This window comes from Paroedura picta, chromosome 5 (assembly GCF_049243985.1).
Source record: "Paroedura picta isolate Pp20150507F chromosome 5, Ppicta_v3.0, whole genome shotgun sequence".
NCBI classification, from domain to species: domain Eukaryota; kingdom Metazoa; phylum Chordata; class Lepidosauria; order Squamata; family Gekkonidae; genus Paroedura; species Paroedura picta.
In genome coordinates this window covers 71,181,213-71,206,212 of record NC_135373.1, presented here as the reverse complement: position 1 = coordinate 71,206,212, position 25,000 = coordinate 71,181,213, and the positions used below count along the sequence as shown (strand labels likewise).

The 25,000-nt window shown below is 42.8% G+C and overlaps 1 long non-coding RNA gene across 2 annotated transcripts in view; it reads left to right on the top strand.

Annotated features, from left to right (window-relative positions):
* The window catches only part of LOC143837933 (uncharacterized), an 88,099-nt gene that overhangs the window by 3,623 nt on the left and 59,476 nt on the right, over nucleotides 1-25,000 (top strand). Inside the window, exons 3-6 of one of the 2 annotated variants that reach the window (XR_013231142.1) lie at nucleotides 675-750; nucleotides 13,504-14,059; nucleotides 14,884-15,057; nucleotides 24,950-25,000. The exon at nucleotides 24,950-25,000 is cut by the window's right edge and continues 41 nt beyond it. This is a non-coding gene — a long non-coding RNA (uncharacterized LOC143837933). The remainder of the gene's footprint in view (nucleotides 1-674; nucleotides 751-13,503; nucleotides 14,060-14,883; nucleotides 15,058-24,949) is intronic. The other variant, XR_013231145.1, reaches the window with a different exon arrangement.

Genomic DNA, 25,000 nt, shown 5'->3' with positions numbered 1-25,000 from the left:
TGCGCCACAAGGGGCTCTTTTAGACTACTTATCGGAGAGAATAAATTACATAGCAGTAAATTAGTAAACAACAATATTAAAATATCCAACAAATATGCAGTATAACCAGAAAAAGATTTTTTTTAACTGAAATTGTATTAAGGGCTAAGTGATCGGCATATAAAAGAAGAAGGTAAATATCCTTCCAGTTATTTACAGTTATACTTGTAGTTTTCTTTAGCAGTAAAATCCTATACATTAGGGCAATCCTCCTTCATGGTGTTATTGGTACTTTTATGTAGAGCGTTGCATTGTAAATACTGCTGCAGTAGACAGGACTTCCCACATAAGAGCATGAGTGGAAGGTGCAAGTGATGGCCTTTGTGGGAACTGGTTAAAGTAAATGATGAACTACCAAAAATTGTTTTTGTGTTCGGAATATGTATTGCAGTAATAATTTCTAATTCACTATTTTGGTTCCCCTTGGTCATCTGTTTTTCTAAACTAAAAAGGTTCCCTTAGGCCTTCTATGCCAGACATGTTCCCATTCTTTATCTTTTCAAGCTCTGTGGGCAATCAGAATGGGCACACAATATTCTAAATGTTCTGGTATCACATAATGCATTATGTTAACTGGTTGTTTCATTTGCAGTCCTTTCCTAATAAAATTCTTCATACTAACATTGCCTTTTCAGATACTACAGTTCACTGAGATGTTTTCAGCTTGATTGCAGAGAGTCTTCCTCTATGACTCTAAAATTTCTTTTAAAGGTAGTAGTCAAGTTAAATCCATCAATCTGTCTATGAGGTTAATAATATTTGTTTCCAAAGTGCATCATGTGACAGCAGTATAGTTTATATCTATCTGACATTTTGTAGAATAATCTTTCAATTTGGAGAGATCCTTTTTGAACTGTTTCAAATGGCCACTTAATTGTGAACTCTGACTGAAATTCAAGTATAGTTAGATAACTGAGGGGCTTCTCCCTTCTACTCTCCTCCCCTTGTGGAAATTTTAAAATTTATTACTACCTGTTCTTCCTAAGCATCTGAAGTTTTATGGGATAATAAATTGTTTGACATGTTGCAGAAACCTTGATGAAGGATTTTATCAAACTTTCTGAGAGTCCATGCATGCTGTATAGCAGTGGTCCCCAACCTTTTTATCACCGGGGACCGGTCAACGCTTGACAATTTTATTGAGGCCCGGGGGGGGGGGGGGTAATTTTTTGCCAAGGGACGTCACAGCTGCTGCCTGAGCCCCTGCTCCACTTGCTTTCCCACCGGTGCCCCTGACTTCCTACCGCCCGCTGGGCAGTGCCACGCCGAGGGGGAGCCCCAGCCATGGTGGCTTTGGAGAGCACCAAAGATGAGCTGGCGGCAGAGCCAGCAGCCCCCAAGGCAGCATCCGGGGAGGAGGACGAGGAAGAGCCACTGCCCGGGACCAAATGATCTATGGACCGGTACCAGTCCCTGGACCGGGGGTTGGGGACCACTGCTGTATAGGATCCAAGAACTAGTGAGAAGCCTTTCGGGTTTTCTCATAACAGCAGTATTTTGACTTGGATCCAGCACAGAATTTCCAAAAACAGAAAAGAAAGGCTGTTAGTAATAATAATAAATTAATAGAATTAAATAAATAGATAAGCATAGCAGAAAATGTTCTGATCCAGAGTCTGCAATTCTGTAGAAAAGTCAGCATTTATACTGCAGCATCCATATCTCCATGTAAGATGATATTTTCAATAGGACAGCTGATTACAATGCTTGTAAAAATTCATATGTGAAAAAATGTTCTCCAAATAATCAAAATACAGACAGCATAAAAACAATGAGCTACATAGATTTATTTTTAATTTTTGCAATAATTTTCCATTCCAATATATTTTGATAGTGTAGTCACTGTTTCCATTCATGCCAAGCTTATGTGTCATACCAGATCCTGATCAATGTGTAAGCCAATTTTGTGGTTAATAACTCAGCCTTAAAATCCACATGCTTATAGTATTGTTGCCGGGACAGTACTGGCATACCTTCCCAGAATCCTATATTTTCTCAGTAAAGAAGAGAAATGCCTTGGGTTGGGCTGCCATCAGTACGCTGATGACACCCAGCTCTATCTCCTCATGGACAGCCACCCGGACTCTCCCTCGGAACCATTCGCCAGATGTTTGGAAGCGGTGACAGAATGGTTTGAGCAGAATCGCCTGAAACTCAACCTCTCCAAGACGGAGGTCCTGTGGCTGGGAAGTAGGGGGCGGGAACAGGAAGCGCATTTACCCACCCTGGCAGGGGCGCATCTTACCATCGTGTCCCAGGCCAGAAACTCGGGTGTGACCATTGATGCCTCCCTGACTATGGAGGCGCAGGTCAGGAAAGTAGCTGGCCAGGCATTTTTCCATCTTCGCCAAGCTTGGCTACTAGCGCCCTACCTGTCCCCTGAACACCTGGCCACTGTGATCCATGCAACGGTCACCTCCAGATTAGATTTCTGTAACTCGCTCTACGCGGGCCTACCCCTGTCTCTGATCCGGAAACACCAGCTAGTACAAAATGCAGCTGCTAGGGTCCTCACCGGCACACCTTGGAGGGCCCACATCCAGCCTGTGCTGAGGCAGCTGCACTGGTTACCAATTGCTGTCCGAATCTGGTTCAAGGTTCTGGTTCTAACCTTTAAGGCTTTACACGGGCTGGGACCCACATACCTGAGGGACCGCCTAGCGCCCTATGTCCCCTGCAGGGCTCTGTGCTCTGCGAGTGAGAATCTTCTGGTCGTTCCCGGCCCTAGGGAAGCACGCCTAGCCTCGACCAGGGCCAGGGCCTTTTTGGTCCTGGCCCCCACCTGGTGGAATGAGCTCCCGGGAGAGCTGCGGGCCCTGCGGGCCCTTTCAACGTTCCGCAGGGCCTGCAAGACGGAGCTCTTCCGCCAGGTCTATGGTTAGGCTGGGGCTGCTGGGGTACATCAACTGCTCTCCCCCGGGCTTCTTCTTGAACATCGTTGACCTCCTTCTCCTCCACCCCCCCTTTTTTAGGAAGGGGGGTAGGAAGGGGATCTTATTATTGTGTCATCATGTTGTGACATTTTAAAGTCTTTTAATAGGAGTTTTAGTGGGGTTTTAAGACACTGTAACCCGCCACGAGCCATTTGGGAGTGGCGGGAAATAAATTGAAATAATAATAATAATAATAATAATAATAATGATCCAACCTGAGGGCATAGCATCTGCTTACACTGACCAGTCACAAGACAGTATGCTGTTGATACCGTCTGATGAGTAGGTAAGCCAGCCTGTGAATATTTTATTGTCAGGCCACCTGGGTGAGAATTGGAAAATAACAGTTTATTTAGTTCTGTTGCTAGAGGCTTGAGTAGAGGACACAGGGTTTTTACTCTCAGGACCAAGGGAAAAGAGATGGAAATCTTTGAAGATGGTAGCTAAAAGTGTTAAGGGTTTTATGTTATTTTGAGTGTTCTTTTTGTAACTTTATCACCTTGAATTGTAGTGTTAAGTGCTTAAGTCCCCTCAACCCCCTTGGGAATGTATGTACATTAATTTGTCCTGATTGCGGTTCCTTTTCATCTGGTTTCTTCTATCCAAAGTCACGGCTTACAGTCTGGTTTCTTCCCACCTCTTTGGAAAAAGTAATATGAGAGGACCCTGGTTTTATTTAGCTTGTGGTCATTCCAAGTCCAGGTCATGGGACAACCTATATAAAGAACAAGTGAAATTTGAGATCCTCCTTATGCATACCAGGGAGAAATAAAAACCAAGTTGTTACCTTTCCTGTCTGATAAAGCCTTGGTAGTGGGAGCTGTGGTTATCTTCCCTAGATCCTGAAGGAGTATCGAGAGGAGGAAAAAGGATCCCAGGAGGAGCCTTTGTCCTTATCTCTAGCAGCTCCTTTGAGAGGCAGTGCTGAGGGCCAGGCTATGTCCTTGGAGCAGGTTGGTACACCCCCCCCCCAGCAGAAGGTCAAATAAACAACAACATATAAGGAAGCAGCAGGGCTAGGAACCATACCTCATATATGATAGAGCGTTCCTGTACCAGTACACATAAGAAATGGATGCACTGGGGATATGTGAAATACTTCATTGGCCCTATCAAAAGCAGCCCTATATACTAGGACAGAAAAATCTACTTGTAAAGGCATAGCTTTGCCTGAGGCTCCTTTTTCAAATTCTTCATGTAGGTAGTTAGCTATTGGATAGTCAATGACAGGGGCGGCGGGGGGGGGGGGGGTTAATTGAGCTAAGACTTACTATTTATGTGTCTTGATATGCTTTTAATGTCTGCCCAAGTAATCTCACGTCCAATGACTTCTCAAATAGATACTATTAACTGCATTAGGCACAAAAAAGGACAGAAGCAAAAAACAGCCACTTCATTTTGTCTGATGTTACTCCTTTAAAAAATGCATGCAGTTAGATAGGTGAGAAGAGAGGATGAATTAATCCATGCTTTATACAAGTTGGTAAACTTAGTGACCTGAACGGTCGTATCCTTGGTAAATACATTCCTCTTCTTTGGTAAATTTAAAACATGATTCAAATTGGGCAAAATCAGCTTCATATTGACCGTTTACGCACTGGAGGTTTTATGCTGGGCTGCAGGCTGGAGTTTTAGTCATGGCACGTTGCCTCACCTCTTCCTGCACCCACACGGGGGAGCATTTGGCCTAGTGCACATCATCCGCCCCCGATTTGTGCTCCTGCAAGGGAGCTGCAGCAGTGAAGTTCCCAGTGCATAAATGGTCATTGAAATGACTGAGTTGCTACACTGAAGGTGCCAAATTATTCTGCACACAGCACTATGCTTAGGTGAACTTCGATGGGGAACAGCAAGGCAATGTTTAGGCCACTCTAGGTATAAAAATGTACGTCTAACAGCTGTCTGTTATTCAGCTTTCAGTGCTGCATAAATCAGGCTAGAAACACACAAAAGTGTAACTGGATGGGTTGATACATCTGCTGATCATGTTGTTGACTCAACAGAGAGTTGGCATATTTTTGAACAGAGTCCATAAATGCATCTACTGCTGATGGGAGCTTCTTGGGAAACAAAAGAGGGCATAAATGAGCAGGTACACAACATGTACGTGTTGTGAGAGGCCCTATTTAGGAACTCCTTTGGTTCTTATAACTTCCTCCTTTCCTCTTGGAGGTATTTTTACTTTAGGATTCATCTTCTGAGGGCAATAACATAATCACTGTGCCAATTATTTCTCCAGTTTAGGAAGCTGCATTTGACAAGTACTCACAATTGGCTGGTAGTCAGACACTCAGAAATGTGGCTGTATCCTGCTCTCAGGTGGGTTTATAGCAGAATGACATACAAACTATAGCCGTGATGATATGCCAGCATATTTTCAGCTTTCCTCCATTCTGCACAGAGCATATATATTTTGTGCTCCAGTGTTGGAGTAGCAATTTGGGCCGAAAGAAAGATTGTTGAGACAATATAAAGTTGATGCACTGTTTATTGAGGGAGGGAAATACATTTTTTATCACTGTTGTTTAGGTCTGGGGATCTTCTTTCATTGCTTACTTCTGTGGGGTATATTATTCTTGCATGACCATTTAGATGAGTGGGGGATATAGGTCAGTATTTGTGACCTGAATTGGAGTATCTTTAAGTGTCCCAAGCAGACCAGTGGTAGTAATATGCTGAAAATATGCTGTAAACTAGCGATCCCCAACCTGTGGGCCGCGGACCACATGTGGTCCGTCGACTAATTGGAGGTGGGCTGCGAAGGATGCCTCCCCCCCCCGGCCCTTTAGAACACACTTTTACTGCATCGTCTTTTAAGAGTTCACATTCCAGGATGTCTGGCTCCAGGTCAGTAACTACCCATTGTGGTTATCAGGGATGTTAAGCTTGCTCCTGTATAGTTCCTCTGTATAATTTTGCCACCTTTTAAAAATCTCTTCTGTTTCTGTGAGGTCCCTACCATTTTGGTCCCTTATCATACCCATCTTTGCATGAAACGTTCTCCTCATATTTCCAATTTTATTGAAAAGATCTCTGGTCCTCCCCATTCTATTGTTTTCTTCTATTTCTTTGCACTGTTCATTTAAGAAGGCATTCTTACCTCTTCTAGCTTTTCTCTGGAATTCTGCATTCAATTGGGTGTATCTTTCTCCTTCTCCCTTGCCTTTCACTTACCTTCTCTCCTTAGCTATTTGTAAAGCTTCCTCAGACAGCCATTTTGATTTCTTGCATTACTTTTTCTTTGGGATGGTTTTAATAGCTACCGCTTGTACAATGTTGCGAATCTCCGTCCATAGTTCTTCAGGCACTCTGTCTACCAGATCTAATTCTTTAAATCTATTTGTCACCTCTACTGTATATTTGTTGAGGATATGATTTAGTTCATACTTGAGTGGCCTAGTGTTTTCCCTACTTTCTTCAATTTAAACCTAAATTTTGCAACAAGAAGCTGATGATCTGAACCACAATCAGCTCCTGGTCTTGTTTTTACTGACTGTAAAGGAATGGGAAGGCGACTGTAAGCCGCTTTGAGCCTCCTTCAGGTAGGGAAAAGCGGCATATAAGAACCAACTCTTCTTCTTCTTCTTCTTCTTCTTCTTCTTCTTCTTCATCATCATCTAGCTTCTTAGCAGGTAGTCAGCAGGCCGGGAGGCCCTCGTCAGCAGGGCCAGCCTAGAAGGCCAAGAGGCCCTCGTTAGCAAGCGCTCCACCAAGATCCTTTGCCTAGGGCCCTCTCCCCTGACCTGCTGCTGGTTCCAGGCACTGAGGCATCTGAGAGCAAAGAGGCTAGAGTCCAGGGACAGAGGGCGGGAGCTGCAGGGGCAGGGCCAATCAGGGCAAAGCTGGCTGCACTCTGATTGGCCTTATTCCAACTTGGAAAGCCAGACACGTCCTGCCCCCTAGGCTGTTTCATAAATATATAGAGGAGCAGCAATGGATAAAGATTTATTGGACTGAATGCTTTCTTTAACACACTGCAACCTATTATGTACTTTTTATACATTAGAATCATAGAATCATAGAGTAGGAAGGGGCCATACAGGCCATCTAGTCCAACCCCCTGTTCAACTCAGGATTAGCCCTAAGCATCCTAAAGCATCCAAGAAAAGTGTGTATCCAACCTTTGCTTGAAGACTGCCAGTGAGGGGGAGCTCACCACCTCCTTACGCAGCCTATTTCACTGCTGAACTGACTGTGAAAATATTTTTCCTGATATCTAGCCTATATCGTTGTACTTGAAGTTTAAATCCATTACTGCGTGTCCTCTCGTCCGCAGCCAACAGAAACAGCATCCTGCCCTCCTCCACGTGATAACCTTTCAAATACTTAAAGAGGGCTATCATGTCCCCTCTTAACCTCCTTTTCTCCAGGCTGAACATTCCCAAGTCCCTCAACCTATCTTCATAGGGCTTGGTCCCTTGGCCCCAGATCATCTTCGTCGCTCTCTTCTGTACCCTTTCAATTTTATCTACGTCCTTCTTGAAGTGAGGCCTCCAGAACTGCACACAGTACTCCAGGTGTGGTCTGACCTGTGCCGTATACAATGGGACTATGACATCTTGTGATTTTGATGTGATGCCTCTGTTGATACAGCCCAAAATGGCATTTGCCTTTCTTACCGCTGCATCACACTGCCTGCTCATGTTTAGTTTACAATCCACAAGTACCCCAAGGTCTCGTTCACACACAGTGTTACCTAGAAGCGTATCCCCCATCCAGTAGGCATGCTTTTCATTTTTCTGACCCAGATGCAGAACTTTACACTTATCTTTATTAAATTGCACCTTGTTCTCATTTGCCCATTTTTTCATTGTGTTCAGATCTCGTCGAACTCTGTCTTTATCTTCCGGAGTATTTGCCAGTCCTCCCAATTTGATGTCATCTGCAAACTTGATGAGTAGTCCCTCCACCCCCTCATCTAGATCATTAATAAATATGTTAAAAAGTATTGGGCCGAGCACCGAGCCCTGAGGTACCTCGCTACTCACCTCTCTCCAGTCTGATGAAACACCATTGACAACAACTCTTTGAGTGCGGTTCTCTAACCAATTCCCTATCCACCTAACGATCTGAAAATCCAGATTGCACTCCTTCAACTTATCCATCAGAACATCATGGGGAACCTTGTCAAAAGCTTTACTAAAATCCAAGTAAATGACATCAACCGAATTGCCCCGATCCAGCAAACCTGTTACTTGGTCAAAAAAGGAAACTAGGTTGGTCTGGCAGGACCTGTTGGAAACAAATCCATGCTGACTTCCTTGGATCACCAAATTGTCCTCCAGATGTTTGCAGATCGCTCCCTTTAATATCTGCTCCATTATCTTCCCCACAACAGAGGTCAAACTCACTGGTCTGTAGTTTCCGGGTCATCCTTCCTCCCTTTTTTGAAGATCGTTTGCTCTCTTCCAGTCCTCCGGGACATCTCTAGTCCTTAAAGAGGTTCCGAAGATGACGGACAAGGGCTGTGCAAGTTCTCTAGAAAGTTCTTTGAGTACTCTCGGGTGCATTTCATCCGGACCAGGGGATTTGAACTCATCCAGTGCAGCTAAATGCCTCTCGACAACCTCTCTATCCATGTTAACCTGCCACCCAGACACTAACCTTTGGCTACGGCCATCTCTAGATGTGCCTAAACACTTTGACCTGTGGGAAAAAAACAGATGTAAAATAGGCACTAAGCCTTTCTGCTTTCTCTGCATCTTCCATTAGAGTTTGTCCATCCGCACCCAACAGTGGGCCTATTGCCTCCTTTACTTTACGTTTGCTCCTCACATAACTGAAAAATCTTTTCTTGTTACAATGGGCTTCCCTGGCCAATCTTAGTTCACTCTCAGCTTTGGCCTTTCTGATGATTGATCTACAGTGCCTAGTAATCTGTAGGTACTCTTCTTTAGAGTTCTGTCCTTCCCTCCATTTCCTGAACATTTTTCTTTTTTTTCTTAGTTCCTCTTGAAGTTCTCTGTTCATCCAAATAGGCTTCTTAGAGCTCCTGCAGTGTTTTCGTCTTTCTGGGATAGTCATTGATTGAGCATGCAATAGCTCTTGTTTGAGTAGCGCCCACCCTTCACATGCTCCCTTCCTTTCCAGCATTCTCGTCCATGGTATGACACTCATCATGTCTCTGAGTTTATTAAAGTTTGCCCAACGAAAATCCAACATCCGCATCTGGCTACAAGCTTCCTTGGTTCCCCATCTCAAAAGGAATTCTATGAGGACATGGTCACTTCCCCCTAGGGTCCCCACCTCCTTCACCTCATCCACCAACTCTTGCCTGTTGTTATCCACCAACTCTTGCCATTGTTATCCAGTAGTAACTTTGTACCATTTTCACTATTCCAACATGCTTGTTCATGCACAGTTACAGAACTGGTAAAGAAGGAGGCTACACAGTGATTTATGTGGTCAAAGGACCATAGTTCAAAAGATCTAACAGTGCAATCCTAATCAGAGTTATAGCCTTTAAAATTCACTGAAATCTATGGGGCCAGAAACATGTAGCCATGCTTAACTTGGCACAATAAAAGTTCTGGGTAATGTTACATGGGGATCATTTTGCAGATTCCCAACACACTATAGTGCATGTCCTGTTTTCTTATTATGATAAGTAAGATTTTAGAACAAACCTGGGAGCACCTCATAGTTTTAAGGGGGAGGGGAATTCCTGTGTTGTTAGGCTTCCTTACTATATATGAAAAAATACACATACTCCATTTATGAAACAGTACTGCCACTATTAATTGCACATCTGGAAATCCTGTTGGGTATTGTACTTGGTCACTTAATGACAGCTTATAATGTAGGTTGGAGACTGGTATAGGCTGTTGTTAAAAACTAGGATAAAGAATGCCAGAGGTAAACTCCAGAAGTGACTGGTCCATGGAATCTCTAGAGTCCACAGTATTACTCAGAATGATCAAAGGAAACTATCCCTTCATTCTAATACTGTGACCTGTTAATTTAACAACAAAATGGTTCCATATTGTAGATGAAGAATCCATATGGGACATCTATTACTTTGCCTCAAACTATCTTCACACATTGTAGCAGGAATCAACTACCACATAGGACTTTTGTAGTCCACGGTCCAGGGACTTAGTCCAATTTAAGGGGCATTTAATTATGGTTAAACTCTGATATTTAGTTCTTCTTCTGGAAATTTAGATATACATGATACCCAGAGGCCATCTCTTCCTTTATTATATTTGATAGGTAGTAGAACTGGCTATTGTCAGATATGGTCCTCACTCTCATTTCTTGTCAAAAGCAACGTTAAGGCCTTGCTTACTACTCAATTACTATTTCTGATATACATACATATCCTGAATGGAGAGTGTTCTTTTAGATTTTTATTGGGCTAACAGGTCATTTGTTGGGATGAGTAGTTTGATTGGGGGGAAATGAAATTTTGATCATCTAGAACAAGTATGTTTGTCTCCCTTTGACCACAACAAAGTCTGACCTTCCTACAATTTAAAGTGGAAGAGGAGCATCTTAAGTTGTAGGATGTCTCCTTAGGCTGGAGGAAGGCTTCAACCTTTGCTAAACTGAGTGGTAGGATACAACTGAGTGGTAGGATACAATTAGATATGCTTCCAGAGCCTCTTCTTATTTCTCAACATTTTATAATCTTTCTCCTTCCCAAAAATGCCTATGTCCTGTTCCCTCTTCTCACCCCCCACCATAGTGTTCATAGAATTCCCAGAAAGTCTCTTGTCCTTGACTTTAACAAGGCTCCTGTATCTTGTGTCTTCCATCATACAGTTTCTTGTGAAGAGAAACTCTTCCTAGCTGGTGGACACTGTTGCATGTTAGCTGAAAACTGTCAAGAAAGGTCTTCTAGAGCAGGGGTAGTCAACCTGTGGTCCTCCAGATGTCCATGGACTACAATTGCCATGAGCCCCTGCCAGCAAATGTTGGCAGGGGGGTCATGGGAATTGTAATCCATGGACATCTGGAGGACCACAGGTTGACTACCCCTGTTCTAGAGTAGGTTTCTGAAGACAACTATAGAGTACATGGTTTCTAAGGAAAGGGAGGCTTCCTTTTGACAACTCAGTTTTGCATCCTGGCATTTGGATTCATTATTAATATGTACTAATTAAACATGTAACCCTCACAGCGTTTATCACAGGGCCGGGATTTGGCTGTTTATTTGGCAACTGAAGGTTATTACTACCATTTCTGGATTAGAATCTGAGTGCAATATAAATTTGTAGCAGTCATATGATGTCCGACGAATGGCAATGCTGGTTATACAAAAAATAATTATGTTTCTCGCAGTGTGAACTTAAAGAAAAAATATGTGGGTATGTCATCTGAAAGTAATTCAACAACACTGCAGGAAGCATTGCATGCATTCAGCTCCTTCCCCTTACTTTGCCTAGTCTGCTGGGGAGGGAAGAGGAGCTAGAAAAAACATTCAGAAAGTAGGAAAAACTTTAGAGGCAGACAAGAATTTCATTTCATAAAATGGTTTTAGCAGATAGGTCCCTTACGAAGACAGAATATTTTCTGTATAACAATGTTAACATTCTGATAAGCAATTTTAAACGTCTTTGTAAACTGTTTGTCTGCAGAGATTGTTTTCCCCATCCCTCACCATGTGTATATCTCTGTGCCGAGAGAAGTATAATAGCATGATTTAAGCTTAAAAATAGTTTAAAATATCTTAAGGTGGCAACTGACTTCTATGTACATGGTGTAATTTGGAGATATGCCAGAGATAAGCTGGGCTAGCTCCAAGTTCCACTGGTGCCATACCAGTGTAATCCTAGTGCTAGCATAGAATGGGAAGATATTAATGTTCTGTTGTGGTTAGATTACCCAGTTTCCTAAGAAGGCCAGTCATGCCTCTGGCACAATGTTACACCACTGAAAATCAGTTGTATCTTAACAGCATCTCACAGAAACCAGTACAAATGAAAATATCTACTTTACAACCCCTAATGTATTAAGAAGCTGACTAAATCTGGAGTAAATCACAGCACTTCAATTCATATACGCCCAGCCAGGATATCCACAAATAGTGCATATTAATCTAGAGTGCACTGCATGGGGGTAACAGGGAGACTTTAGTGGTGGAAATTTTTTATTCATTTTATTTCCTTCCTTCCTTATTTATCTTGAAATTTCTATCCTGCAATTCCCAAAGCAATTTTTGATAGGTCACAATACCAGGAATAAAACTCCCAATAAAACAGCCCCATTAAACCCCAATAATACAACCAAACAGGTGGCGATAAAACTCCCACCCCCCGTCATCTGTTCATGCCTCAGGGGAATGGAGGAAGACCAAATGTTAGGGTCTGCCTGGGGAGGGACCCCATGATCTTCCTTACCCCAACCACAACCAAAGACCTGGTAGAAGAGCTCCATCGTATAGGCCCTGCGAGAGTTCCATCAGGGCCCACAGCTCTCCTGGGATCTCATTCCACCAAGTAGGGGTTAGGGCTGAAAAGGCCCTGGCCCTGATTGAGGTCTCTTAGGTCAGGGACTTCCAGCAGATTTATACCTACAGAGCGAAGAGCCCTGTGAGGGGCATAAGGAGGCAAGCAGTCTCTCAGGTATGTAGGGCCCAGGCCACGTATAGCATTAAAAATAAATACCAAAACCTTGAACTTGATCCAGGCCGCAACTGGCAACCAATGCAGCTGCCTCAGCACACGCTGGATATGGGTCCTCCAAGATGTACCTCTGAGGTCCCTAGCAGCTGCGTTCTGTAACAGTTGCAGTTTCCAGGTCAGGAACAAAGGTGGGCCCGCATAGAGCGAATTAGAGGAGTCTAGTCTAGAGGTGACCATGGATCATTGTGGCCAAGCAGTCCAGCAGCAGGTAGGGCTCTTGCAGCCGAGCCTAGCACAAGTAGAAAAATGCTATGTGGGCTACTTCTGTGACCTAGGCCTCTATTGATAAGGTGACAAGGTCACCCCCAATTTCCTGGCTGAGGGCGAGATGTTTAGTTATACCTCAGCCAAGGTAGGCAAGCGTGTTCTATCCTACTGCCTTTCTACCCAGCCATAGGACCTCCATCTTAGAGGGGTTGAATTTAAGTTGACTCCACACTAACCATCCAGCTAACCATCAAACAACTTGCTAATGTATCCCAGGGGGAGAGGGGGAGTCTGGCCAGCCTTCCATGAGGAGAATTTCACAGAAATACATTTAGGGAAAGAAACATTTTGTGTTCCCTTGTTGCCCTGGTGTGTCTACATTGTCATAGCCTGTCAATGCTGGCACTCTTAAACCCTGCAAAGACCTGAACTCTTGTGGTTGTTACAAAGGTTTTTCAAGGATCTTGAGAAATCAGCTATTGACTTGCTCTTTTTACAACTTGTGTTACAGTGTGTGTGTGTGTGTGTGTGTGGGGAGGCCTCTTGGTAAAATAAATAAATGAAAAAAGGTAAGAATTGGGAAGGTAAGAATTACTTTAAAATATTCGACTATGAAGAGAGCAGGTTATTTTGTCTCATTGAGATAGTTCCATATTAAAGTATTCACTTTTATTTATACAAATCTCTTTAAATCCTAGGTGTAAACTGCACGGAGCTTTTATTCCAACCCCAGACCGATTCAGTCCCTGCCCTCTACACAGAATGTGATTTCCGTTTGGATTTTGGGCGATTTAAAATTTCCTTCTGCAGCAAGAAGGATTGATCTGGTGTGACCCTACCTTTATTGTGCAATAACTTAGAGTGCTGAAAATCCTCAATATCCATTTGGGAAAGAAAGTTCCGTGGTAGAGAACCCCTGATAGGCTACACCTGGTCATGTGACACGCTTGCCTTAAAGGAGAATCCCCTAATTTCTCTCAACTTCTGTCGGTCCTGGATTTTTCCTCCCTCCTCTGCCTTTTTCGATCTTCTCCCCCACCCCTCCAAGAAAAAGAAAGAGGCTCCCTGCTTGGCTCCTTTCCCCCCCCCCCTCTTCAAGAAAAGAAAGAAAGAGGCTTGGCTCCCCCCCCCCACCTTCTGAGCCTCCCTAACCACGTGCAGAACACTTTCCTGTTTCAATGGGGAGGAGGAGGGAAGGAAGAATTGAGTTCAAAGCGATCTGAATTCAACAGGATTGACAATGGAATAAAGAAAGTAAGTGCAAATTCTGCCCTAGTCTACAGTGAGCTTTCAGAATAAAGCCATGAATACTGCAGACACTTTTAAGACATTGTGTGGGAAACTGTAAGATGGCTGTTGTGAAGAAGAAGAATAAAACTTGTAAAATATATAAACTCACATTGAGTTCACAGGTATAATTTTGTTGCTGTTGTTGGTATCTTGCATGTTCATGATAAGATAACTGGTTTATTTGTTCACCTTTGGACCTTTTGGTAGTCACCTATATCATATTGTGAGCTTGAGGAAGTGAAGCTTTTGATACTGCTGGAGCTGCAGTGCTGTCTCAGGAAGCTCAGTTATTCAGGCCACCAGGCAAGCTCCTGTGAGGAAGTGGAAAGTTGTTAGTCTGGTTTGGATAAAATATCACACAGAGGAATGGCCGGGAATTGGAAAGAGGTCTTCTGAGGTAGGAAAATATCAAAGCCTACAAGCAATATCAGTATTGAGTCAGTAAAGGGAAACTTGAAGGAAGGGCAGGTTTTAAAAGTAGGATTGAGGGAAAGGGCAGCGGATAAGATAGGGTGCACTGGAGAAAAGAGTCTAATTGGAGATAGAGCTTAGATGAAATTAAATTAGAATGAGGTCTATATAGTATTGGGAAAGGACCAAACCATGGTAGGGATATTGACTAGGAGCAGGGCCACTCCCAGGTTCTGAAGGACTCAGGGCAGAGAGAATCCTTTCCTCTGCCTGTCACCAGGACCCACATTCACCCCGTTCTTCCTGCCCCTACCCATTTATTCCCCAGCTACCTGTGCATCCTTCTCCTGTTCACAACCCTCTCATGCTTTCCTCAGTGGCACTAGGAGACTGCTGCTGCTACCTACTGCTCACACCACCCACATGATGCTTCTTGGTGATGCTGGGCTGTCTCAGAAAGAGGAGCACAGAAAGAGGAACACTTGCAAGCTGGTGGGTCAAAGAATGGGCACGTGGCAGCATATAGGAACCAAAGTACTTCACCCTGGCAGGTACAAACAACTTGGTGGTGATTTCTGGATGCAAGAAAGTAAAAAATGATGAATGGTTTCTGATGTTCTCCTCACACATACCATTCTACTTGCTTTTGTATTTTCTACTCAACTGGATATTTTACAGTTTTAACCTTTTATCAACCATTTCTGCTGCTTCTGTTTCCATATGCTTATTGCTGTTCATTTTATTGCCAACCAACTTGAAAACCAAATGCTGGCTGAAAGTGAAAGATATAAAGAAATCAGGTAATCGTTATCTTATGTACTACTTTGAGAAAGTTCTACCGGAGTGTCATATAGACTGTTTATGCACTGGGCACTTCACTGCCCCAGCTCTCATGCAGGAACACAAATAGGGGGCAGATTAGGTGCACTGGGCCAAATGCTCCCCTGTGTGGATGCAGGAAGAGGTGGGGCAACCTGCCACAACTAAAACCCCAGCCTGCAACCCAGCATGAAACCTCCAGTGCATAAACGGTCATAATGGTACATAAGTACCACAGGTCTGGAGGGGTTTATTGTAATTTAATTGGAGCCAGGCATGTTAGGATGCTATAGTTCTATTCTATGTTGCAGTCAGCAGTGTATGTGCAAGCATATACTTTGTCTTTCCAATGAAGAGCAATGCTAACAATATCTGGTCATGGGAACAAGTATTCACCAGAATTTGTCCTCAATCTTCCATCTGTACTGCTGCTTCCCTTGTGCCTGAAATGTGCAAACAAAGCATTGGTCCTTGTGCTTAGCAGATGCAGCTCCAGGAAACAAAACAGTGCAACACAACATAATAATCTGCTTATATGAGTGTCAGTCAGTACTGCTACAAAATCATAGAAACCTTTATTAAACAAAATATTAAAATATGAAACTGTTGTTTCTCAATATATCCTCCATATATATCTATACATTTCTGAATGTGGTATTTCCATCTCTAACACCTTCCCCAAAGAATTCTTTGTTCTTCCATGTCAAAACGGCAGTTTTGGAATCCTAGAGGACTCAAATCATGTTTTTTTTAAATGTCTTTGAGTTTTGGGAACAAAAAGAATCTGAAACAAGATCAGGGGTGTAGGGCAGATGGGGTTAGGTTTCTCAACAAAATTCTCATAGTACAGCTTTGCTACCCTCAAAGAATGAGCAAATGCATTATTGTGTTGAAAAAAAATTCCTTGGTATGATTTCCTGGTCCTTTTTCCCCAATGCAGTTTTCAGTGCATGCACGGAGCTGACGCACATGTGTGTTTGCGCCAGCAGGGGGTGCAAATGCGCATGCATGGAAGCTCTGCGCATGCATGTTTGTGTCCAACGACATGCCAGCGGCCACGCCTGCCTCTTCCCTCCCTCGCAACAAGAAGCTAGTCAGGCCGCGAGTGAAGCGGCCGCTTTGGCTGCGGCTTTGGCTGCGGCTTTGGCTGCGGCTTTGGCTGCGGCTTTGGCTGCGGCTTTGGCGGCTGCTTCACTCGAGGCCTAGCAAGCTTCTTGCTGCAGGTGGGGGAGAGGCAGGTGCGGCCGCCGGCTGCCCGGTACCGAGGCCTTCGTGGCCCGCTACCAGGCCGCAGACTGGGGGTTGATGACCCCTAGTTTACAGTATCAGTTAACTAATAAATCTGATTAGAGCAACAAGGAGATACAAGCCCTGACTACATTAAAATGGAGATCCTAAACTAAAGCCTTCTACATTGTCTCTATCATATAGCCTGAGCTTAAACCTGTCTGCAAGGAGTCTAGAGCTGATGACGTGCCCAGAAAGGGGTAAATCAGATAATAATTGGCTACAAAAAATTCTTCTGTAAAAGTGAAGGTTTTTTTTTTTTAAGTAGACAGATAGCCCACATTTTAAATGACGGACTGAGGAAAAATGCCCTAAGTCATCAATATGCTGATGACATTCAGCTCTTCCTCTTGATGGATGGCCTCCCTGATTCTCCCCCAGAGAGCCAGTTTGGTGTAGTGGTTAGGAGTGCGGACTTCTAATCTGGCATGCCGGGTTCGATTCTGCGCTTCCCCACATGCAACCAGCTGGGTGACCTTGGGCTCGAGACGGCACTGATAACACTGTTCTGACCGGGCAGTGATATCAGGGCTCTCTCAGCCTCACCCACCCCACAGGGTGTCTGTTGTGGGGAGAGGAAAGGGAAGGCGACTGTAAGCCCCTTGCGCCTCCTTCGGGTAGGGAAAAGCGGCATATAAGAACCAACTCTTCTTCTTCTTCTTCTTCTATTAGCCAACTGCCTCGAAGCAGTGACGAGGTGGCTCAATCAGAGTCACCTGAAGCTCAGCCCTTCAAAGACGGTGTTCCTTTGCCCCACCTACAGTTTCCCCGTCTTCCATGCCATTGGTCTCAAATTTGCTTTCTTGTGATGGTCTTGGAAAAACTGCAGCAAGACCAAGGTGGTATGCATATGGAAAAGGAAAGTTTACATCTTTCTAGTTACACTCAAATACTTTGGCCACCTCATGAGAAGGAAGGACTCCCTGGAGAAGAGCCTAATGCTGGGAGCGATCGAGGGCAAAAGAAGAAGGGGACGACAGAGAATGAGGTGGCTGGATGGAGTCACTGAAGCAGTTGGTGCAAACTTAAATGGACTCCGGGGAATGGTAGAGGACAGGAAGGCCTGGAGGATCATTGTCCATGGGGTCGCGATGGGTCGGACACGACTTCGCACCTAACAACAACAAGTTATACCCACATCAGCAATATTTTTCCTGCTGCAATTGCCTATGATGGATACCCCCAAAACTTTCCTTCCTTCTCAGATTACAAATTGCAAAACTCACATTACTTACTTATGAGTAAACATTCCCAGGGCAGAAGCTTTTTTTTGGTTGCTGTGGGTCCTAGATGGCCAGCAGTGGGGAATTTTTAGGTCTCCCACAGCCCCCCCCCTCCTGATTGGGTCTAAACTACCAGGGCAGGCTATTCCTGGCTGAGAGCCATGACTTACTCGAGTAAACATTCACAGAACAGACACCATGACTTACTCATGAGTAAACATTTCCAGGGTAAAGCCTTTTTCTGGCTGCCCTGGGTTCCACCAGGCCGGCAAGGAGCCATTTCTGGGCCTCCCTCAGCCCCTGCCCCAGAAGGAGATACCATGCTTCCTCCATGTCCTCTGAATTGAATAAGGCCAGAGCAATTTACTGGCAGCAGGGCATATACTGAGGCAGCCTCCTCTTCTACCCAGCAAATTTCTGGAACCGACAGGAAGTTGGAGGTGGAGAGCTGACTGCTTATTAGCCTTTCCTGGCCATGGGCTCCTTCCCAACTTGGTAAACTACCAAGTTAAACTACCAAGACAGGCCATTTCTGTCTGAGGGCATCTCCTATTAGCTGACTATTTTTGAGGGAGCCAATCAGGTAGAGAGTAAATTGTCTGCATGCAACTTGGAAGTTATTGGCCCTCATTGGCAGAGTCTCTTTCAGAGCTCTCTCAAACTCATCTACTTCACCGGGTGCCTGTTGCTGGGAGAGGAAGGGAAGGCTATTATAAGCTACTCTATGATTCCTTTGGGCAGTGAAAACAGGATATAAAAGCCAACTCTTCTACTGGGAAGGTGCTACTGGCCTCATGGTGTTCCTTTGCCCCATCTACAGTTTCCTCATCTTCCATGACATTGGTCTCAAATTTGTTTTGTTATGATGGTCTTGGAAAGATTGCAGCAAGACCAAGGTGATATCCATATGGAAAGGGGACATCTACATCTTCCCATTCCCACCCATCATCATAATTTTGCCTGCTGCAATTCTTTGTGATGATTACCCTCAAAACATTCCTTCCTTCACAGGCTGCAAATTGCAAAGTTCACATGCTCATGAGCAAAGCTTCTCAGGGCAGAGGCTTTTTATGGCACCCAGAGGGCCAGCAGAGGGACGTTTCTGGGCCTCCTGCAACCTCCCCACCTTCAGAAAGTGTGCAGAGGCTGCTCCAGCTCCTCCCCATGTCCTCCGAGTTGAAAGAGGCCAGGAGGCTAGGGCAACTTACAGGCAGTGGGGCATGCTTTGAGGCCGGTTCCTCTTTCACTCAACAAACATCTGAAACTGGTAGAAAGTTGAAGGTGGAGAGCTGCACCCTTTCTAGTCGAGGGCTGCCTCCTGATTGGGGCTAAACTACCAGGGTTGGCCATTCCTGCTGAGGGCCATGACTTATTCATGAGTAAACCTTCCCAGGGAAGAGGCTTTTCTTGGATGCTCTGGGTCCCAGAGGGCCAGCAAGGAGGCATTTCTGGGTCTCCTACAGCCCTCACGTCCAGTGGCTGCCCCAACCCACCCTCATGTCCTCCCAAGTTGAAAGTGGCCAGGAGGCCAGGGCGGCTTACTGGCAGTGGGGCATACTCTGAGGCTGGCTCCTTTTCCTCCCAGCAAACTTTTGGAACCGACAGGAAGTTGAAGGTGGAGAGCTGATTCCTTATTAAAACCTTCCTGGCCAAAGTCTGCCTTCTGACTGCGGCTAAACTACCAGGGTGGGGCAATTCTGGTTGAGGGGGAGCAGTCACTTTGGACATTATTAAGTTTACTGATAAGCTTTCGTGTGTGCACATACTTCAGATGGGGGAAGTGTATTCAGCTAAATCTGAGCCAACCCTCCCCCCGTTATTCTTTTAAAAGGTAAAGTTAAAGGCACCCCCTGTGCAAGCACCGGGTCATGTCTGACCCTTGGGGTGACACCCTCTAGCGTTTTCATGGCAATACGGGGTAGTTTGCCAGTGCCTTCCCCAGTCATTACTGTTTACCCCCCAGCAAGCTGGGTACTCATTTTACCGACCTCGGAAGGATGGAAGGCTGAGTCAACCTTGAGCCGGCTGCTGGGATCAAACTCCCAGCCTCATAGACAGAGATTCAGACTGCATTTCTGCTGCCTTACCACTCTGCGCCACAAGAGGCTCTTTATTCTTTTAACTTAATTCTTTTATTAATTCTTAATTCTTTAATTCTTTTAACACAAGAGTTATTCTTTTAACTGGATTTTTCAGGACAGTTAGTCACAGTTAAAGGATATTGAAAGGGATGTCCTTTAAATGGACTGCAGTACCTTTAAATGTCTTTCAGGTGAACTTGTGGCTTGGATAAGGTGTTTAGAAGGGACTGTGATCCCTTTAAATGCCTTTTTTTCTTCCATTGAAACCAGTGGAGGATATGGTCACCTTCTTTAGGGGCCCATATAATTGGATCCCCTAGCCCAATCTTTTTGAAACTGGATAATTTTTTTAGGCAAGCCATCAGCAATTATGCAGCAAATTGCATGGCTCTACCACAGAACAACAGAGCCCCCAGATCATTCCTCCATTTTATATTTATCCTCTAAATATTTGTGAAACAGCCTGGGGGTTGGGACGTGTCCGGCTGTCCAAGTTGTAATAGGGCCAATCAGGGTGTAGCCAGCAATGGGTGCAGCCAGCATCACAAAGAGAGACACACAGAGCCCTGCTAGACTGAACACGAGCCCTCATTCCCTCCTGTCGCTCCTGCTGCGAGGGAGGCAGAGAAAGACACAGAGAGAGCTGCCCCAAGCTGCTGACAGCAACACAGAGAGAGCTGCCCCTACTGCGACGGAGGCAGAGATAGACAGAGGGAGCTGCCCCAAACTGCACACCAGCCCTCCTTCCCTCCTAAGAACAAGCCCTAATTACCTGCTATGCCTCATGCTGCAAGGCACACCGAGAGACACAGCGAGAAGGAGAGAGAGACACACACAGAGAGGTCTGCACCTCCCAGTGCTTGCAGTGGGCTTTCTTGCTAGTTTATTTATAATTTGTATTTTTACCACACCCCCTACAAGCTATAATGTAATCAGGAATTACATCTACTTGTCAAGTTCAATATACCTGAATGTGAAGTATACTGATTACTTTGCACATCATACTTCAGAAATGTCGAAATAGAAGCTCCCAGTCCATACATATTGGTAGAGAATGAGCATCAAATTAGTATAAAGCATAATAAAGGTATTTACAGATGCAAGAATCAAACTGGAATAACATGCTTAGTTTGTACGGACACCATATATTTGGGTTTAATTCTAGGGGAAATAGTGAAGGAAATAAATATAGCAATGTCGGAGGTTGTTGAACAGATGCACCCTTCTTAACCATGGAATGATGAGAGTAATTAAGTAAGACTCTACTGTTACATTCTATCTATCTCTTTTCAACCATAGTGAAGAGATGCTTTGAGGTGGGACGATTGGCTGTGTGGTCTATCTCTTCTGTCCCTAATCTATCATTCCAAATTACAATGGAATGGATTTCTCTGTTGCTGTGGGGTCAACAATGGTGGCTGTGACTTGATGGCACTTTCTACCACATGATACAATCTAAAGAATAGCAAAGCGTTCAATCAGAAACAAAGTACACTATTGCAACAAGGAACCAGCTCCTGATTATTCAAGCAAATAGTCAAGTTACAAAATAAGACAGTACACCATTTAAAGAACTTCAAAACATTTTACTTGATTAGTCATCATGATTTACGTATGCCTCCTCCACCCTAAAGAATACTTAAATTCAGCTCTAAACTCTGTTGCTTCTTTCATAATGGTATGCTACCAATAAATAAAGAACAATAGTAGCCGTATAAACTCAGAACTCTCTCTTATAGAACAATGCATGTTATTTATTTGCTGATAACTGGTCTGTAATAAGCACAGGCTACTGTTAGGTCTGTTCAACCATATGGACAATGAGACATTAATTTCAAAAATTAGATATCAAATTTGTAAATTCATCACAGCTATCCTCAATACTAATCTGCTCCTGTAGACAATACTTAAAATAGTCTAGGTATGTATAGTCTTTGGTATAGTCTCTATAGAGATTATGGCATTTAGTCTTGTGAGAAATAGTCTTTATAACCAAAATGACACTTTGTCTGTGGACTTAAATATGCATAAAAGTATGTGTGTGTGTGTGGGGGGGGGGGTTGCACTGGGAATCTTTTTTAACAGTTACTCCATTTCCCAGGTTTTCTGAGGTATGGTATTAAATGAAAAACCTCAGTCAGTAGCTCCTGCATTTGCCTATTTCTGGTGTTAATTATCTTTTGTTTGCCCTTGATAATCCTGAGGTTGGTATGCAGATAATGAAGGCTGCAGAATCATCTCAGAGTGGAAAAAACAATGGCATTGTCAATTTGGCATCACAACACTTTATAAATTATGAATGTTATCTACATTAAGGAGAATGGTAGACTTTTAAAATTACTTCCATGAATAGATTAAATTACAAGTATTATTACATTTCATTTTATTAAGTGCATCTTAGTAGTTATTAGAGCAAATGAACATGTTCTCTCAATTACATAATAACATTAGAACTAAAAATTATGCATCAACACTCCGAAAGGCATAATGCAGTTTTGTATATTAATCACCCCAAACAATATTTTTCAGTTTATATGAGGACAATTATTACCTGTCCAACAATAACATTGTTTTTGGTTTATTAAAATTCAAGAACTATCTAGATAAAAGCTTGTTTTTTGTTTTGCTTTTTTTTACTATTTCAGAAAAGGCTTCAGTCTCTGGGAAAAAATGTAAGCCTTTTAATGATTCAATTTTAATCTAATTATGTAAGATATATGCACTGAGAAAGTAATGGTAATTTAAAAGGCTGCCTTTTATTTTGGTTGTAGCAGCAGGTAACTTTTTAAAGTTCCATAGATCCATTTTCTGGGCCATGTGTATGTGCAATTTTTGGCAGCCATCAAAATAAACTTCCTTGACGACAATGCTATTTTTTCTCAAAAAAAGTTTGTTCTCATTACAGTGAATGTCAACAATGCCTTTAGAATAGTACTAGCAAGGACACTGAAAAACAAGAGGGCAGATGCAACCAGAGGGTAATACCTGCTGTGTTTCAAGTTTTAGGATACAAGCATACCCTGATTTATATTAGGTCAATTTGAATTATGCATATGTCAATGCAGCACTGTAGTGTTATTGCAGGATGTTTGGGGTTTTTGGTAGCATCACAAGATAATTTTATTACGAACAAATTTTGTGGTGGTGCTACTTTTAAAAACTGGTCTTTCCTGAATTCATAGTCATATATTCGTTTATGAAACCATGTTTGGAAATATAAGATTCTCACTTCACTTATTTAAATATGAACTCCATTTTATGCTAGATAAGTATTTTGGTTGTAAGAAAGGCAAATGCATAAATAGTCATGGAGTTGTCTCCTAATCGATGAGTGGTGGGAGTTGAAAAGAAAGCCTAATCTGCATCCTGAGCATAACAATGATGTTCAGATTCCTTTTGCACTTTTGAATCTCTGGGTCACGTTAAGACTCAGATGTACAACTAGACTTTCAACCTGTTGTGAATATGATATATGAACAGAAATCTTTTTTGCTGTACATGGAGTATGTTTTCAGTCTATGCACGAGAATATGCAACCTCCGGAAATGAAATTTGCAGGAAACTGTCCAGTGCTGCTTCTGTCTGCTAATTTTTGTTAAAAACTAATAATGTGAGCTATAAACACAAACATATGGCAATCAGCAACTTCCCCCCTTCCCCAATTGGTTATATCTGTATTTCAAGTATTTCTAGACAAATTATTTAAAGCAGGGGGAAGCCTTCTAGTAATTTAACATTACCATTATGAATACTGTGCTTTTTCATGTCTTTTGATACAACAGTGAACAATGTTTGAGACAAATGAAGATAAAAGTGATTACAAATTTAGAATATGATCCAGTCAAAGTTACCCACTTCTAAGTCTCATTGACTTCAGTGGGAGCATTAAGAATCTCATTGAAGTCAGTGGAACTGAAATGTGATTAACTGTGGCTGGATCACGTGCTTCATTTTTATTGAAGGATAGAAAAGTGGATTTTTAAAAATATATAATTGGGCTACGTGTACCCAGTGTAAATATAAATAAATGAGTTTCTGCCTCTATTATGCAGGCTCATGTAAGCAATGTACTTATCACTGCCATTAATCTCATTTGATCCATTCTAAATTATTTTGAAAATAACACAAAAGTTGATAATGTTGGGATATCATATAAAAAATTACGATAATGTATTTTGGATTGATTTTTTTTCATCTATAATGACTGACTCATTATTAAAACTTCTTTCCCCCTAAAAAGGATATGAATTTTGATTATTTATATTAAGCCAGATCACAGCCAATAAATCCACCTTGAACACTAATGCATTAATCAGAATATGTGAGGCAAAATAATAAAATGCCAAGGCATACCTCCCTTATATGAGGTTTAAACATCCATTATGATTTCCTTGATTCAGCAAGATTATTTAAATGTGGAAGAATTGTGTATTCCCTAAGAATATGAAAAAGGGGTCTCAGTATTCCCAGGAATAAGGAGTCTAGGTGTACTGAGTAATTAATTGCTTTTAATCTTTGTTGTCAGTACTTGTCTGTGAAGGCCACGTAAGGCTGAGTTCAAATGATGTCTGTGAACCCAATCAAGCATATTTCAAATCCGCAAACATGCAGACTGATCGCTGCCTGAAAATAAGACCAATTAAACATGCTTTTTGTATGAAAGATGCTTTAAGTGATCCAATGTGACCAGATGGTCTCATGTGTCCTAATGTTACTAAAGTTAGACTTTTTATCACTATTGTAGCAGGTTAAAAATGCACAAGGCAAGATGTTGACTGGAACTAATGTACATTCGGCTGATGAGATGTCTAGCCTTTTTAGCTCAATTAGTCCTCAAGTATAATCTACCAGCAATGATATAAAAAATTCAGCCTCATCAGATTGTCTTTATATCTGTCTCATTCAGTTAATCTTCACTTTCTGTTATTGTAAAAAGTTTCAGGCATTGTAGAGTTAACATTTCCTTTGAAATTACTCCTATTTAAGAAGAAATCATATTACTTTCTTAATCTTTGTAATTCTTCTCTCCTAAGATCATCTTGGATTTGTTCCTTTAACACCGACTCTTAGTGCAGTCCTGATTT